The sequence below is a fragment of the Polypterus senegalus genome, chromosome 9 (genome assembly GCF_016835505.1).
Source record: "Polypterus senegalus isolate Bchr_013 chromosome 9, ASM1683550v1, whole genome shotgun sequence".
NCBI classification, from domain to species: Eukaryota; Metazoa; Chordata; class Cladistia; order Polypteriformes; family Polypteridae; genus Polypterus; species Polypterus senegalus.
In genome coordinates, this window is record NC_053162.1 from 128971874 (window position 1) to 128989904 (window position 18031).

At 36.5% G+C, this 18031-nt stretch overlaps 1 protein-coding gene across 1 annotated transcript in view; it reads left to right on the forward strand.

Annotated features, from left to right (window-relative positions):
* Positions 1–18031, forward strand: part of LOC120535778 (septin-7-like) — a 113386-nt gene that overhangs the window by 67306 nt on the left and 28049 nt on the right. The window lies entirely within an intron of this gene.

The window sequence follows — 18031 nt, forward strand, 5'->3', positions numbered from 1 at the left end:
TCTTTCAGGTGTGTAATAGAAACCACAGCATAGAGAGTGTGTACATTGCTTCTTACAGGAAAAGGCGATGGAAAAAGTGCACTTGAATAAAAGTGCACTTTTGTTATACTTTTACACCAATATATGTTCCTGTGTTTGAGCGACACGGGCAGATGGGGAGTGTCTGATGATTGCATATAGCGCCGAAGTTACTGCTCTTTACCATTCTTTCCTCTGCATGTCCTGGAGTATAAAAGAAACAGCATACAGCAACATGCGGGGACTGGCAGGAATACTCAATAAAACTGAATAAAAAGAAAAGCAAGTGACTGTGAAATACGAAGAAGGCAGCTTTGCCAGCGTTTGTGTGTCAGCATCCGGGGGTGGGGGGTGTTAGTATGCATCGTGGTGCACTGCAGAGCTATAGCGCGTCTTTATGTGAAAACAGCCATGTCAGATGGGGTTGTATGGATTGATTCTGAACGCGACTGAGAGAATGAAAAGTGAATTAAAAAAAAGCTAACCTTTACAAGGATCATAAATTGCACCGGCTGTTACATACTGAAATCAAATGTATGCTTTCATTCTAAAATAGTAAGACTAAGAGCAGTTTACTTCTCAAAATGGAGAGGCGCAGGAACGAACCCGTGACCTTTTGATTCCCAAGAGGGAACTGATTCTATTGAACCACGAAGGCAGTTACAATAATCTGCTGTCAATGTCGCATGTTAAGGCGGCTTTTTGTTTCTGCAGTTATATTTTTGAATAAAAGCGCAATTGTTGTGTTATTCTTGTGAAAATGTTTCTTTGATATTTGGACTTCAGGCTTCATACATTATATAGTTTATGCCTACATTTTGTCATCTACTACTAGAATATAAAAAACGTTTCTGTTTTAACAATGTGTTTACGCAGATTACTGTAGAAACGGAACAGACATGAAATGCGTGTGTTCCAAATAACAATTTATTATTTCCACTCTAAAACTCCACTTGACTCCCAGATTCTCAATCAAGGCATGAGCTGAGAGAAGTTCGTGTACGTTCTAAATTGGTAGGGGGATGGAATAGCCGGCTGCTCCTAGCTTCTCTTTATCAGTACATTTAGAAGACAAAGGACGCTGGCGGAGAGGTGTGAAGGGATTTAAGAAGCAATTTAAGGTGGGACGGAATTACGAGTTTTTTCGTAGGCAATGGTAATTCTAGTGTTAAATCGGAGAAGTTACCATGTGTTTGTTTAAAGTAATAATAGTTTTTTTTTTTCTTGCAGAGCAGTTACCGTGTATTCAATTAAAATAATAGTTTTTTTTTCTTTTTTTCTTGTTGCACAATAATATAATCCTTAAGCTGCAGATAAACCTTGACCAGGAATCATTATTCTAGTGTTAGTTAGTTTCCAGCTTGATATTTATTCATCATTAGGAGCTATGCTTTTGCAATATTTTTTTTTATTTGAATTTGATTTGATATACTTTATTAAAACCTGTGGGGAAATTGTCTTATCGCTTGACCTCTGTGGGTCAGAGCATTGTGTCAGCCATTGTACAGTGCCCCTGATTTAATGTTTAGGTTAAGGGCTTTGCTCAAGGGCCCAACTGAGTAACAAGTGGAAAATTTCAAAAGTTTTTTCTATCTCACAGCTTCAGATATTCTTTGTTTGTAGAATGTAAGCAATGTCATCAGATGATAAATGTTGTCTTAACCCAACTCTTTTCATTCACAATAAGTATTCATTAAAATGCAACATCTTAAACTTTCAAATACAAAGTATATTTTTTAAGTAATTAGTAGATACAACAGCGTTTAACCTTTCCAGGTTTAAAATTATCTGAATACAGTTTGTTGTTCATAATACAGTGACAGGAGACCATGTATAATTTCTTATTGAAGATTTTCTTTTATTATTAAGGCACAATTAATACTGTATGTAGTATTTCTTCAGTATAAGAAAGTGGCATCTGAGTTAAAGGATAAGTTTGATATTTTTCATGCTGTAGTTATTTCTTCACAGTAATGGATATAGTAATCCATCCATCCATCCAAACTACAGGGTCACAAGGGTCTGCTGGAGCCAATCCCAGCTAGCACAGGGTGCAAGGCAGGAAACAAACCCCGGGCAGGGCGCTCATGCGCACACACACACACACACACACACACACACCAAGCACACATTAGGGAAAATTTAGAATCACCAATGCACCTAACCTGCATGTCTTTATACTGAGGGAGGAAACCGGAGGGCCAGGAGGAAACACACGCAGACACAAGGAGAACATGCAAACTCCACGCAGGGAGAACCTGGGATGCAGACTGCGAGGCCACAGCGCTACCCACTGTGCCACCCTGGGATATAGTTATTTGACAAATTATTGTTTTCCAAAGTGAAGCATGTTTTATAATAAAAATACCTACTCTGCTCTTGGGTTTTAAAAATGATGGTCAAAAGAAAGGGGGTACAAACGTGAAAATAAAAGCATTAATACTTACCAAATATATGTATTCTTCAAACCAATGGTGTGTGTTTTTCTGCATGTTCAGATCACACAAATTGTAAAATAGCATATCCATGTCGCATGTTGGGGGGTGGGGGTGCAAAATTAATGTTTTATGTTATTCAGTCATTTTCAAGAGAGACAGGCTACAGTATATGCCTAACCTCACTGCTTGTCCTTTTACATTAACTTTCAGTCCCAGGAAGTGTGGTTTCTCTAACATATCCCAAATTATCGTGTTGCACTCGACATTACAGAGAACTGCTGTCGCTGTTCTGTAGACAGCTATAAAGGTATCATTGAAAAAATCTAAAACACCTGTCAGTGCTCCAGGTATTTCAGTAATGGAACACAGAATAGGAGCTTAAGTAACTGCTGAGAAGTACTGTAAGTTACTAATTAGTTCTCTGCTTACTCCTCAGTTCTTGTCTTATTACCATGTCTTCCACAAAAAACAACTAGACATGCACTGTAAAATTAAGTAATTGGTTTGTTACGCTCGATATGCTATGTGAACTTTTAACATCACAAAGTGTAATAGGCAAAAAACACACACTGTCACAAACACCATACATGGTTCCTGATTTAAGTTTGGTATAGCTGTAAATACACCAGGAATGGTGTTTCAGAAGGAGTAAAATATACAGGCTGAAGTGGCAATTGGATGTATGTCTATGGAAGTGTAAAACATCACTCATTATAGCCACTTTGAGCAGGCAAGCGAACAGGAAACATATCTTTATCTCAAGGGCATAGTACCAAGAATTTGTGATAATATTATTTACTCCTATTTTACATGCTTTCTTAAATTAAATATCTTTGCCTCTTGAAAGTGGGCTGTTTTGGTCATTTTTTTGTCCCTTGAGCTACATTATAAATGCTGCAACAGGCTATGTAATTATTTTTTTATATTTATAACAACTGCCTCACTTTAGAACACAAGTTCACATGGTAAGTTATACTATATATTCTATGATTGTGAAAAGACAACTTTAACTTGAAAAATATCAAACATTTCATTTCAGCAGTTAGTTTTACAAATAGACTAGATTTAAAGCATTGTACTAATAAGTAACCTTCTCTGCATTCAATAGACAAACTTATTGTACCGCCGAGTCTCATTATTATTGTTATTTATGATACAGCAGAATACTTTCACACAGCTGCAATATACCTAGTTAAGTTTATGTAGAATGGTCCATTCACCCAAACTTCTCTGAGTTTATTTTTAACTAATTGAAAATCAGTTGCATTTGTAACATTTGCAATGTTATAGAAGTAAAAAATGTTATTTAAAAACATTTTAACTTCTATCTTGTCAGTCTTTCAAACCCAATTATTTCAAATAGTCATTTGGAAGCTGGGATCTATCCCAGCAAGACATCAGGCACAAGGTAGGAGCAGTCTTTAGTCAGGGCACCCAGGCCATTGCACGGAGAAAACATGCACACACGCATGTGCGCATACTTCCATCAAGGGCTGATTTAGCATTATCATTCCATGTCACTTGCATCTCTTTGGACTGTGGAAGGAAACTGGAATACCCAGTGAAAAACCCGGGGAGAACATTAATGCAGGGAGTACCCAGGACTCTAACATCAGTCTCTTGGGTACAAGGCAGCAGTGCTACATCTACTCCACAGAGTTCCCCTTTTATATCTATCCTTCACATTAAAATACATACAAAAGAAGTTACATTTTAGTTATCCATCTTCAAAGAAAAGCAAATAATTATGGAAGTAAAATTATAGGCATAAATTGCCTAAATACTTTATTATGCTATACTTTGTACTAGTAATCTGTTTTTAGAGTTTTTAATGCAACAAGGCACGTATATTTAAAAAATCAGATTTGAACTTTAGGGGCTTCTCATTTTTATAATTTTCTTATCATTTTCAGTTTGTCCCAAATATACTGTGTGTAGAGTAACTGATTAAAGTGAAGGTGAAAGTGTAATGCACTTACAGGAGTGAACTTGTAATGTTTAGGCTCAAATACACTTCAAAGTCTCATTAATATTTTTACTACTACTACTACATGTGTCACTATAACATCAGTTGATTTTTCCTTATAAAGCAGCCTAAATTGTACTACCTTGAAACTAGTTGTTATCTATTCATCCATTTGTTTAACGACTTTTAACTACAGCGCTGTAGAGAGCTAGAACATATCCTGGGCACGATCTGTTTTAAGGTTGAAACCAACCACAGAGTGACGTCTGTCCCTTATGTGATACTTTACTATACTGAGACAATCTTCAATCACTGGCAAAACAATCACTGGCAAAACATGCACTTCTTGAAAATGTCAGAGAAGACTAAACTGCACCTACTAGGAGAAGACAAATCACCTCACAAACAGCAATTAAGTCTACAATTCTACTCAGTTCCCTGCAGCACTGTCCTGTGCAACCTTGCTTTCTATTAGCTGTTATGGTAATAAAAGTGTTTTAAAGTTTGGATTCCAGTGCAATAGTTAGTTCCTGACATACAGTCAGGTTCAGAAGTATTTGACTATAACACAATTTTCATAATTTTGGCTCCGTACACCACCACAATGGATTTGAAACAATGCAATCAAGATGTGATTGAAGTATAGATTTTCAGTTTTAATTCAAAGGGTTTAACAAAAATATTGTATGAGCTGTTTAGAAAAGACAAATATTTTTGTACATGGTCCTCCTGTTTTCAGGGGCGCAAAAGTATTTGGACAAACAATCAAATATAATGATAATTTTCAATATTTGGTAGAAAATCATTTACAGTCAATAGCTGCCCTAAGTCTGGAACCCATGGGCATCTCCAAGTGCTGGGTTTTCATCCTAGTGATACTTTGGCGGGCCTTTAATGCAGCGGTCTTCAGTTGCTGCTTGCTTATTGGACTTTCTGTCTTCAGTTTTGTCATCTTCAAATGAAGTTCATATCCAATTGGGTTGAGGTTACTTGATTGACATGACCATTAAAGAATATTCCACTTCTTTGCATTGAAAAGAACTTGGTTTGCTTCCACAGTATGTTTTGGCTCATTGTTCATCTGTACTGTGAAGTGTTATCAGTTTTCCAGTATTTGCCTGAATCTGTGCAAATAGTATAACCCTGTATACTTCAGAATTCATCCTGCTACTTTTGCCAGCAGTCATATCATTAATAAACACTAGAGATTGACTTCCATTTGAAGCCATGCATGATCATGCCATAAAACTGCCAATACCATGATGTGACATTCATTGAATCATAAGCTGTTTATTCTCTTTTCCATGCTCTTCTCTTTACAACATTCTGGTATATATTGATCTTAGTTTCCATTGTCCAAAAAAATTGCCAGAAAATGTTTTTAAAAGTCTGTCCACTTCTAGAACAAAGTCTAATCTGTCCTTCCAATGCTTGAGGTTCACCAGAGGTTTGCACTTTGTGGTAAACCCTCTGTCTTTACTTTCGAGCAGTCGTCTTTTGATTGTAGACTTTGGCAATGATAGGTCTTCCTCCCGGAGAGTGTTCTTGGCTTAGCTATTTGTTGTAAAGGGTTAATCTTTAGCAAGGACAGAATTCTGCGATCATCCAGCACAGTTATCTTCTGTGGTTTTCCAGACCTTCTGGTATTGCTGAGTTCACCGAAGTGTTCCTTCTTTTAAAGAATCTACCAAAAGGTTGATTTGACCACTCCTTATGTTTATGCTATTTTTTTTAAAGGGTTTGTTTTTTATTTTCTCAGCCTAATGATGCACTATTTTTACTTGCATGAACAACTCTTTGGACTTTGTATTGAGAGGTCACAGTGACAGCTTCCAAATGCGAATTCTACACTTGGAATCAATTCCAGACCTTTTACTTAATACTTATTAAAATAATGAGGGAACTGCTCCCACCTGGCTATGGAACAGCTTGTCGGTCAAATGTCCATATATATTTGAACTCCTGGAAATGGGTGGACTATGCAGAAAAATGTCTATCATTCCTAAATGGCCCATAACAATATTTTTGGTAAACCCCTTAAATTAAAGCTGAAAGTCTACACTTCAGTCACAGGATGATTGCTTTATTTCAAGTCTGTTGTGGTGACGTACAGATCCAAAACTATGAAAATTGTGTCATTATCCAAATACATATGGACCCGAGTATAGTATTTTCAGTAGACTCTCGTTTATCCTACCTTCGCTTATTCAACATTCCGTATTATCCGACGTCCCACCGCAAAAAAAAAACGCATCAATCAGCAACAAGAATTGCAAGTTGCGATCGTGAGCGTAGTCTATTTTTGTTGCTCCCGACTCTACCACAGCTAATTACAGTGGAACCTCAGTTTGCTAGTATAATTCGTTCTGGAAATGTGCTCGCAGTCCAAAGCACTCGTACAGTATATCAATGCGAATTTCCCCATAAGAAATAATGGAAACTCGGATTATTTGTTCCACAACCCAAAACTATTCCTATAAAAACGATTAATACAAAATATAAAGTAAAAATGCAGAAAGCAAATTAACCTGCACTTTACCTTTGAAAAGAATCATGGCTGGTGTGAGTGAGTTTCTAAACTCTTGTGGAATTCCACCCAACTGGACAACACACGGAAGAGCGTCCTAAAGCAATCACAGTCTCCCAGCGCTGTAGCAGTTCGCCATAAAAGCCAATCTAAAAAGACCGCGGACATGCTTTAAGCGCCTGCCGTTGATGGGTGATACAAGGAACAAGGAACATTATAAATGTGCAGGGCACAGTATTACTTTCCCCCTGACCCTGCCTGACTCCTGTGTCTGTGTATAGGAGAGTGGCAGGTCCCACTACAATAAGTAGCTGTGCTGTTGCTGTTTCAAGCTGAATAAAGCTGGTGTTGCTAAAAGTACTGAGACTCAGGTTCGAGTTTTTGGGTGCAAGACGGGGACTCGCAAGTCACAGCACAAACACATACACGCAGTCACAATGCTGTAGTAAACAGTAAATGCTCGTACGGATGTTGACTATATGAGTGATGGAGTTAAGGCTCTAGAAACTGCAATTAATTACTGTACATTGAGCAACAAGAAGAAGCTACAGGAATCGACATAATGGTGCTGCAAAGATGGCAAGACTTGACAGCAAAGAAACGGCACTCATCAGGAAAGCAAACTACGATCAAAAATGTTTTTAAATCATCACAGGACTGAACTTTAAGTACAATACATACTGTATTTAACTTCAGACAATTCTGTAACTGTAAGTGCATTTTTTCAGTTAATTTATTCTGTTGTTTTTTTTGTAAAACATGATTATTAGGTTCGTGACTAATTCTAACATAGTTTGACGTTTAATAGGATTTTTCTTAACACCAGCCATTATCCAGCATTTTCGCTTATCCAACGTTCTGCCGGCCCGTTTATGTCGGATAAGCGAGACTCTACTGTATTCACTTCCAATACAAGCAGAGTGGACTTTTCTAAAGCAAGTCTATTTTAAGAGGAAAATTTCATGAAGCAAGAATGTCATGCCTGTTAAGCTATGTTCTAATGATTGATGTGAGTTGAATTCTTTGGCTGTTCATTTTTGTACATTTCATTATTTATTATGAATACACATTTTCATTATATTCTTCACTTTGTCATTTTTTTTTCTTTTCCATGACTGACAGAAGGCATTTTTGGTAAATTTTTCATCCTTAATTTTTCAGACCTTTTTCCAGTGTATTGTTTGTCCTGTATATTTTGTTTATTTAGTCTTAGAAAGTTGACTTCATAGTTTAAGTGCAACAGATTTATCAAGCTACTGTATTCCTCTTGCTGTCCCTTCCTAAATCTATTAGAGCAGCTGCCGAGTTTTAAAAAAGCATGCATAAATTAAGCTTTTTTGTTCAACATTTGATAAACAAAACAGAAATGTGAACATAGTTGGGTTTTTAAGGAAGTAAACACTTGATTTATATTTGATTAATTTTGTAATATTTTGATGTCTCTGATTTGCCAGTTTTGATTTCATCCAGCAACACCATTTAAGGTGTCTAAAGCAGCTAGCTTTATACTTTCATATTAATAAATTGTATAACTGAATATCAAAAACTTTTGCTTTACTTTTCTGCTGATTCTTTGTATATTATTTATCATTTCTGAAACAGAAATCTTATTAGTTTACTCAAAACCAAGTGTAAAATTTTCAAAAGCTCAAGTAATATAATTTGTGAAAGAAAATGGAGACATTTGTGTATTTGAATTAGGTATGTATATGCATTACTACCCTGTAGACTTGTTTTTCTATTCCTCTGACTCAAGGAGATAGTAACAATTTTTGTGTTTAGTAGCATTACTGCTTCTAGCAGTTTTGTCAGCTTCATAGTGGGAGCTAGTGGAGACTTCCTTTCAGTGGTGTGACGCATCTTTCAAAGTTTATTCTTGTTATCTCTTCATAGTAGACACTCCTGAACTTAAAGTTCATCCTTAATTGAGATCCCAACCAGAAATTCAATTAATTTCAGAAAGATAAACTAATATGTTACTCAAGGAAAACATATTGAGTAAAGTGCTTTGTTATTTTTACAGTATTGTGATATGTATGTTTTCAAGCATTTTTGTCAATTTTGCAGAACAATAACATTTATTTATAGGGTAAGTTTTCATACAACAGTGTAACCCAAAGTGCTTTACAAAATGAAATAAAAGGGAGTTAATGTAAAATATAAACTAACAAGATTAGGCAATAATATTATACAGTACATAACCAAGAAAACTGTAAGGTCGAATGGCCATGACAGAGAAAAAAAACAAAAACAACTCCAGTTAGGCTGTAGAAAAAAAATCTGCAGGGGTTCCAAGATTAAAAGACCACCCAGCTACCTGTTAAGTAAGACTGAAGCCAATTTAAGATGCTGCTGAAGATGCCCACCCATTGACTTAAGGCAATTTATAAGAATACTGTGATCAATGGTGTCAAATGCTATACTCAAGGAGATGTGCACTTAAGGAGTCTTAAGAGAACAAGAACAGATATACATCCTCTGTCCTCATTAACTTGCAAGTCATTTACTACTTTAACCAGTGCAGTTTCTGTACTGTGATTTGTTCTAAAACCTGAGCGGATATGTCACGAATAGAATGTTTATTCAAGTAACCATTTAGCGGAGTAATGACTGCCTTTTCTAGAATTTTACTTGAAAATGGCAGGTTAGATATTTGTCTGAAATTGTCAAAAATGAAGGAACTGTTTTTCTTGAGCAACTGCAGTCTTAAGACAGTCAGGGGAGACCCCTGTATCTAATGATGCATTGACTATGTCAAGTACACCATCAATTAGCTCAACAGAGAATTCTTTAAAAAAAAAAAAGCCTGTTGGTGGTGGTGGTCAAGGATGCAGGTGGAGGGTTTCAGTTGAGAAGTTATTCTACATAGTTTGGGTAGGTCTATTCTGGTAAAATATTTTAACTTGCTTAACACTAGAATCCGGCCCACCTTAAATCCGTTTGCACCTCTCCGTCAGCATCTTTTGTCCTGTAAATGTGCTGATAAAGACAAGCAGCAAGCAGCCTGCTAATCCATCCCCCCACTGCCTCAGAACATGCACAGTGTTCTCCCAGCTCATGCCTTGATTATCTCGGAGTGATGTGCTAGAGTTTTAGAGTGGAAATAATAGATCGTTATTTGGAACACATGTATTTCATGTGTGTTCTATTTCTATGGTAATCTGTGTAAACACATTGTTAAAACAGAAACATTTTTCATATTTTAGTAGTAAATGACAAAATGTTGGCATAAACTGTATAATGTGTGAAGCCTGAAGTCCAAACATCAAATAAACACTTTCACAAAAGGTTCAAGGACTATACAACAGCTTCCGTGACGTAGCGGTAAGAATTGCTGACTTGTAATCAAGAGTCCCTGGTTCGATCCCGACTGTCTCCTATATTTGCCATTTTCAGTAGTGAGCTGCTCTTATTGTTAATATTATACTGTACACACATACATTTGGTTTGTGTCTGTAACAGACGGTGTACATTTATAGGACTTGTAAAAGTTACCTTTTTTCCCCCCTTTTATTCTCTCAGTCACCATCACGATACATACTACCGCCCTAGGGAACTGACGCTGTTAGTTTTTATTTGAAACTGGGAGTAACTGTAGATGTGAGTGGTGTTTTGAGGCAATGGAACTGGACATTCTCTGATCTGGAAGGATAAAAGCTGACACACAAACGCTGGTAAATCTTCCTTCTTCGTATCTCACCGTCACTTGATTTTTTTTTTTTTAATTCAGTTTTATTGAGTATTCCTGCTCACGCTGAATTAGTATGCACCTTATGGTCTATGATATCAAAAACAAAAAACAGAGACATAGGTATATATGATCTTTGCAATTATTCATTTTATGACCTGTATAGTTCATTTCAGAAAACATTGTGGCACGGATACAACATTATTCATATTATTCATATTCATTCGCATAACATCTTGCGGTTGTAATCAGTTACCGCATGTTTTTTTTTTTTCCCCGATCTTGCCAGTCTCCACGTTGCTGTATGGGGCTGTTTCTTTTGTACTCCAGGACATGCAGAGGAAAGAATAGTACAGAGAGGTCAGTTTGGCGCTATATGCAATCATCAAATTCAAATGTTAACAGTTCACACACGACCGTCCTTCCTACATTTACAACATGTGTACCTGTTGCAATGTACACACTTCTATCTATACTGTAGTTTTTATTACACACCTGAAAGAAAGAGACAGTATATGTGACATTTTGAAGAAATCATTTTATGACCTGAATAGTACCAATCAGAAAACATCATCACATTAATGCAATATTATTTGGAAACAAACAGTGTCAGATCGGGTGTGAATTTATATTGCCGCTGTTAGTTACAGTCAGATCAGGAGGAGCTGGGGGTTAGAGCACGATCGTGATTGAGAGAATAAAACTGAAAAAAGCTAACTTTTACAAGTATAATAAATTTATACCCAATGTCCCATATATTTGTTTCTTCTTTTCTCCGTGCTGTGTTGACATCGTGCACCAGAAGGCGTGAGCTTATTCAGTGCGAGCAGGAACACGCAGGTGGCCAGTTGTTGTGTACTATAATAAGCTTATTCAGTGCGAGCAGTATAGTTGATCTTAAAAAAATCTTGAAGTGTGATGTTTTCTCTACTACATTACAATGAATATCTTGGTGCAACTTAGTGTTAGAAAATTACTGGTTTAAAAATTGGTACTTTCTGTAATTCACTATTTTAACATTGTGCAACATACTTCTATAACTCCTTTGTTTTTGTTCTACTATATAATTTCCTTTTCTTCTTGTTGACAAAACAAACAGTAGGGAGGAATATTTAATAATTTAAATGTGATCCATTATTAATTCTTGTCATTTTCAATGGACAATAGAGTTTTTAATGTTTTACTATTTTGTAATGACATTCAGATTAATTTAATTAATGCTAAAAATATTATGTGGCAGAAGTGTTTCCTGACGGAAGAAATTACTTGGTTAACAATAATAAACAGAAAAATAACTTAAATATAGATTTCTTTGGTTGCTTATACACCAAAGATGAATAGAGGTGGCAAGCACTTCAACTGACCATCTTCTCCTATGAAAACCACTTTTTCCTACTCACTCCTGTATCAGTGATATTAGGACATATATGAGCACCTATCTTAAATGTGTTCTTGTCATTAGTCTTCAACTCTTTTCATTTTGTTTTACAGTTGAAATCAGAAGTTTACATACACTTAGAGTGAATTCTTTGAAACTCGCTTTATAGCCCCTCCACAGATTTTAAACTAACAAACTATAAATTTGGCATAATGTTTAAGACATCTACTTTGTACAGGGCAAAAGTAACTGTTTTTCCAACAGTGCTCACTGCCAGATTATTTTAGTTTTTATTGACTATATCACAGTTTCTGAAGGTCACAAGTTTAGATACACTTTCCTAATTAACCTACCTTTAAATACCTTGGAAAATTGCAGAAAACGATGTCAAGCATTTATGCAATTAGACAATTTGCTTATGATAGCCAGTCATCCTAATTACTGTATGTTAAGGCCTACCATCAAACCCACTGCCATTTTGCTTGACATAATGGAAAAAAGCAAAAGAAATCAGCCAAGACCTCAAGGGGAAAAAAAAGCCAAAAAACTGTGGACCCTCCACAGATGTGGTTCATCCTAGGTGCAATTTCCAAACACATTCATCTGTACAAACAATAATATGCAAGTATAAAACCTAGGGAACATATAGCCATCACATCATTCAAGAAGGAGATGCATTCTGACTCCTAGAGAAGAACGTACTTTGGCACGAAAAATGCAAACTAATCCCAGAATGATATCAAAGGACCTATTGAAGATGCTGGTACGTAGACAAATATATCCACAGTAAAACAAATCGTATATTGACATAAGTCTGCTCAGCAAGGAAGAAGCCACTGCTCCTATGTCGCCATAAAAGAGCCAGACTGCAATTTACAGTGGCACATGGGAACAAAGATCTTACCTTCTGGAGAAATGTCATCTGGTCTGATGAATCTAAGATTGAACTGTTTGACCATAAAGACCATCATTATATTTGGTAGAAAAATGGTGAGACTTGCAAGCCAAAAAACACCACCCCAACTGTCAAGCATGGGGGTTGGAGCATCTCGTTTGGGTTGCTTTGCTGCATGAGGGGCTGGTGCACTTCACAAAACAGATGCCATCATGAGGAAGGAGAATGATGTTGATATACTGCAGCAACATCTCAAAAGCTCAACAAGGAAGTTGAATCTCAATTACAATTGGGTCTTCCAAATGAGCAATGACCCCAAGCATACCTCCAAAGTTGCTGCAAAATGGCTTAAGGACAACAAGGCTAAGTATTGAAGTAGCCATCACGAAGCCCTGACCACAATCCAAATGATACTTGATGGGCAGAAATGAAAAGGCATGTGTGAGGTATAAAGTGAGTTTTAAAGAACTCACCCTGGTTGTATGTAAAATTTTAACTTCAGCTATATATGCATCTCATTGTGGGCAGCATATGGATTTCTAGCACACTCCAAGGATTCTCACATCTTGATAAACTGATCCATTTCCAACAAAGCAGCTATATACCTATACACAGATGTCACCAATATGTAATTCAAGGAGCAACACATTTGAAGAAGATTTATTTTTGTTTGGTTCAGTTAAAGTCTTTACATAAAAGTACATTTAATGGACAGTCTAAAGGTAAACTAATCTGTTGGCCAGTGGAAAATTTAGAATATGCTAGCTGTACTAAATGCAATGAAAACACAACATCAAATGAAGTCAATGCTTCAGATTTGTTGTTGGGGTACAGAATCACAGTATTGGCCCATGGCAAAGATGATAGAGTTAGACTTGGCTATTTTGTCAGGGAAATATCATAAGGATGCATAACATGCTACACTTGGCTCCATTATCTAGTTTCTGCAGTCTTGTTTTAGCTCTTCATTTTTTTCTTTCTTACCATTCTACTGAAAGTGTTTTAAGTAGTCTCTTACAATCCTTCCGGTTTACATCCTATTCCTATGCCTAGTACTTATTAATAAACTGCATAACTCTGTTACCTCATATAGAATCAACTGAAATTCAGAAGCAGGAATGACACCAGCCTATTTCATTATTTAATAATCTTTTTTTATGTGTATAATTATTTCTCAGGCAGCCTTGTAATGTTCACATTTCAAGATTACTTGTGTACATCTTTCTTCCTCTTTCATTTTCTACTTAGTGCTGTTCCATACTGATGACCTTTATGATAATCCTTCTGTCTGATCACCTCCTTTTTCGATTTACTCAGTTTAACTTGCCTCCCCTCCAAATTACTATCCATATCATTAACTCTTCATTAAACTCCAAAACTGAACTCCATCTGTACTGAAATCCTGAACTAGTATGCTAGAATGCAATAATCATAAATGTGTGCTGCTATAATCAGTTTTCTCTTTTCCTGTGTGTAGTAATCAGTTTCAGCTCTATTTAAGTTAATCAGTATTTTATTTGGTTATGTTAGGATGTTCAACACTTGAAATAATACATATCAAAAAAAACATCACTTTCATACCTTTGCATCCAATAAGGTTTTTGCGTCAATCAAAGGACTTTCTGGTAATGTATTCTGTCTCTCCCTGGCTTTTATTCTGGTGGCATTTATATTTTGGTGTTAATTATATTTTTATGACTAAAAAAGTAAAAACAACTAGACCATGCATCTTATGAAAATATAAATACTGTATATATTCGTGTTTAAGTTCTCTGCGAATAAGTCGGTGGCTTGATCTTACCTTATAATTTCTTGTATTTTATAATGTAGGTTGTATAAGTCGAATGCGGAAAAGTTGCGCTATTGGTCTAAGAGATTATGATATGCCAACGCCCACCTGACAGAGTAACCACAGAGCACACTGCCTTTTTTTTCTATGTATTGTGTGTACGTGACCACATGGTGATACCCGAACTATTCTAAATTGACGTTTGCACTGTTTTGTGTTTTTTGTATCTCACACCCTCATACACCTTTACCGTAAGAGCATTCCTTATCCACGATGGAGCGCTCGGTCCAAAAAATTATGAAGCTGGCTTTAAATTAAAAGTTGTTGAAGTGGCAAAGAAATTGGTAACTACGCTGCTGCAACAAACTTTGATGCGTCTGAGAAGATTGGAGGAAGCAAGATGTAAAAAAAAAAAAAAAAAATTTAAGTGTCGTATATTTGAATGGTCATGGTCTGATTTTATGATCGATTTTTCAGATTTCAAGGCCCGACTTATTCACTAGTATATACTGTAGTTTATTTTTGCAATCAGATTATTAAGGTTACCAAAAGCTGAATTTAAAATGTTATTAATATTCAGCAATTTTTTGCAGTCTGCTTTCATTTCAATTTCACATTGCTCTGCCTAGTTGCATTTTTTGCAGTTAATTTATCACCTTACAGAAGTGAAAGTATGTATTATTTGCTGACTACTGATTTTACTGAGTAATTTTTTTTCCAGAGTAGGAGTTACAATTTCTGATGGCTTAAATTTTCCCTGGTTTGAGTGAGTGTGAGTGAAAGCCAGAGTATGATGCACTTACCTTCATGCTCATGGTTGGCTTCTGTTCCAGGATAACTTGTAATTGAAGAAGCAAGTTCAGAAAAGCAGATGGATAATTGAATAGATTTTTTTCCTAATGAAACCAAGCATAAAATAATTTGAAACTAGCTATACAATACCATGCATCCATTAACAAATTTCTTGAATACAATTCAGAATAATTAAATATAGATCTGTACTAATAAAAGGCAAAGCCCTCACTGACTTACTGACTGACTCACTCATCACTAATTCTCCAACTTCCCTTGTAGGTAGAAGGCTGAAATTTGTCAGGCCCATTCCTTACAGGTTACTTACAAAAGTTGACCAGGTTTCATTTCGAAATTCTACGCATAACGGTCAACAACGTCAGCCATGTTAAACTTTCTTATTTATGGCCCCATCTTCACGAAATTTGGTAGGCGGCTTCCCTGCGCTAACCGAAACCGATGTATGTACGTACTTCGGTGGTATGACGCCACTGTCGACCACCATATTGAACTTTCCAACAGTCTTTGTTGCACTCACTAACTTACTCATCACTAATTCTCCAACTTCCCGTGTAGGTAGAAGGCTGAAATTTGGCAGTCTTATTCCTTACAGCTTACTTACAAAAGTTAAGCAGGTTTCATTTCGAAATTCTACATGCAATGGTCATAACGGTCGACAACATTCGCCATGTTAAACTTTCTTATGGCCCCATCTTCACGAAATTTGGCAGGTGGCTTCCCTGTGCTAACCAAAACCGATGAACATACTTATTTCGGTGGTATGACGCCACTGTCGGCCGCCATATTGAACTTTCCAACGGTCTTTGTTACCTGTGGGCCCATCTTCAAGAAATTTGGTACACGGGTTCCTAACGCTAACTGAATCCTACTTACATACATATATACGTCCATAGCCTGCAGCTCGGTCGCAGTGTGAGGCGGCGTTGGGTCCCCCATCCTCACGCCTCCCACGTTGTTGGCTGCCTTCCTATATAAGGCCGTCCATAGGTCTGGTCTCTTCATTCCCTTCTTTGCTTCGCCATGGTATTCACATCTCACTGCTGATAACTGCAGCCTTTTTATTTAATCCACAGCTTCTCCACTGTTTTATTGTTCGTTTATTACTATTATAGTTATTGTATAGGTAATTTAGACTAAGTTTACATTGTTAAGGTACCCATTTCCTTTATCGTTCCAACAGTACCCCCATTAACATGTCTATCGAGGTGATCACCATCGATCAAAGAACTGTCACTTACCGAGTGGTTTCCATGCCCAGAGATGGCGCCTGGCTTTTCCATTCTCTGTGTTACATATTGCACGGCCATATCAGGCTCACTCTTGATATCCGGAGGAACATTGTGTCTTATGTATCGAATTACTAGGACAGGTTCAAGGTGTGGACTGATGATGGTACAGGAGATATTTATATTACACAGGAGCACTATAAGAATGAAATGCTTAAGCCTTTCACCTATGGTTCTGCCTGCGAGTTGATGGCTGCATTGTTCGGTTGTCGCTTTCAAGTGTACCGAAATGGCCAAATATTTTACACCTTTGGACAACCGCCAATGCCTCTTAAACAACTTAGATTGACAGGTGACGATTTGAGTAGTGGAAACTTGTTGATGTTTATGAATGTTTAAACTCTCAAAAGCTGGATGCTAAGTTATCGATGAAACCGGTTGTATGCTTAAAACACTTGACAGATGCCAAATGTTACTTCAACACAACAAGTCCTGCAAGTACTAGCGTAATTGAAACAAACCATGAAACTCAAACTGATTATAACAGCAGCAGTCCAAGCTGTGCGATCTGAGACAAGATTGCTTTTCACATGGCCAACTGTATGTTGCATGCTCAAGAGTAAGCTCAGCACACAACTTGGTCATATTACAACCGGAGGGCCGAACTGACAATGTGGCATACAAAGAGATCCTTAACAAATAATTATTGGTATATTTTCCTTCAGTTTGAAAAGGTTTACTTTTCTTTTTAATAAATATTTTACAGGAGCACTTTGCTGCTGCGAAGCTTGGGTATTTTGCTAGTGTCATATCATTTCTGAATGCTTCCTATGCAATACATTGCTCAATCTGTCTATTTTTATTACTACGCAGTGCAGGTCATTATATCTATTGGCATTGAAAAATTGTATTAGTTTTGCTTCTTAATTAATGTATGCTGTTCAACTTGTAAAAAGGCAGTTTCAGATTAAATGTTCTTAATCAGTTGGACACAGTGTTTTATCACCTGGAACCATTTTGTATAATAACATAGATTAAAACAATTACACTCCATATTGTTTTAATACAACATTTATTCAGCCATGATATTTTTAAGGCTGCTTAGGTTTTAGCATTTTAACTGTAAAAACATCACATATAATCCTGTACAGTTTGACATGAATACTTCAAAATATTTTTCTTTTTTCTCACTGAGAAATTAAAAAATGTTTAAATATGTAAAGAATCTTAAGAGTTCATGGTTAATTATTTCATAATTTTCTCATATAAACTGTGCTTTCTGCAAGTTGAAGG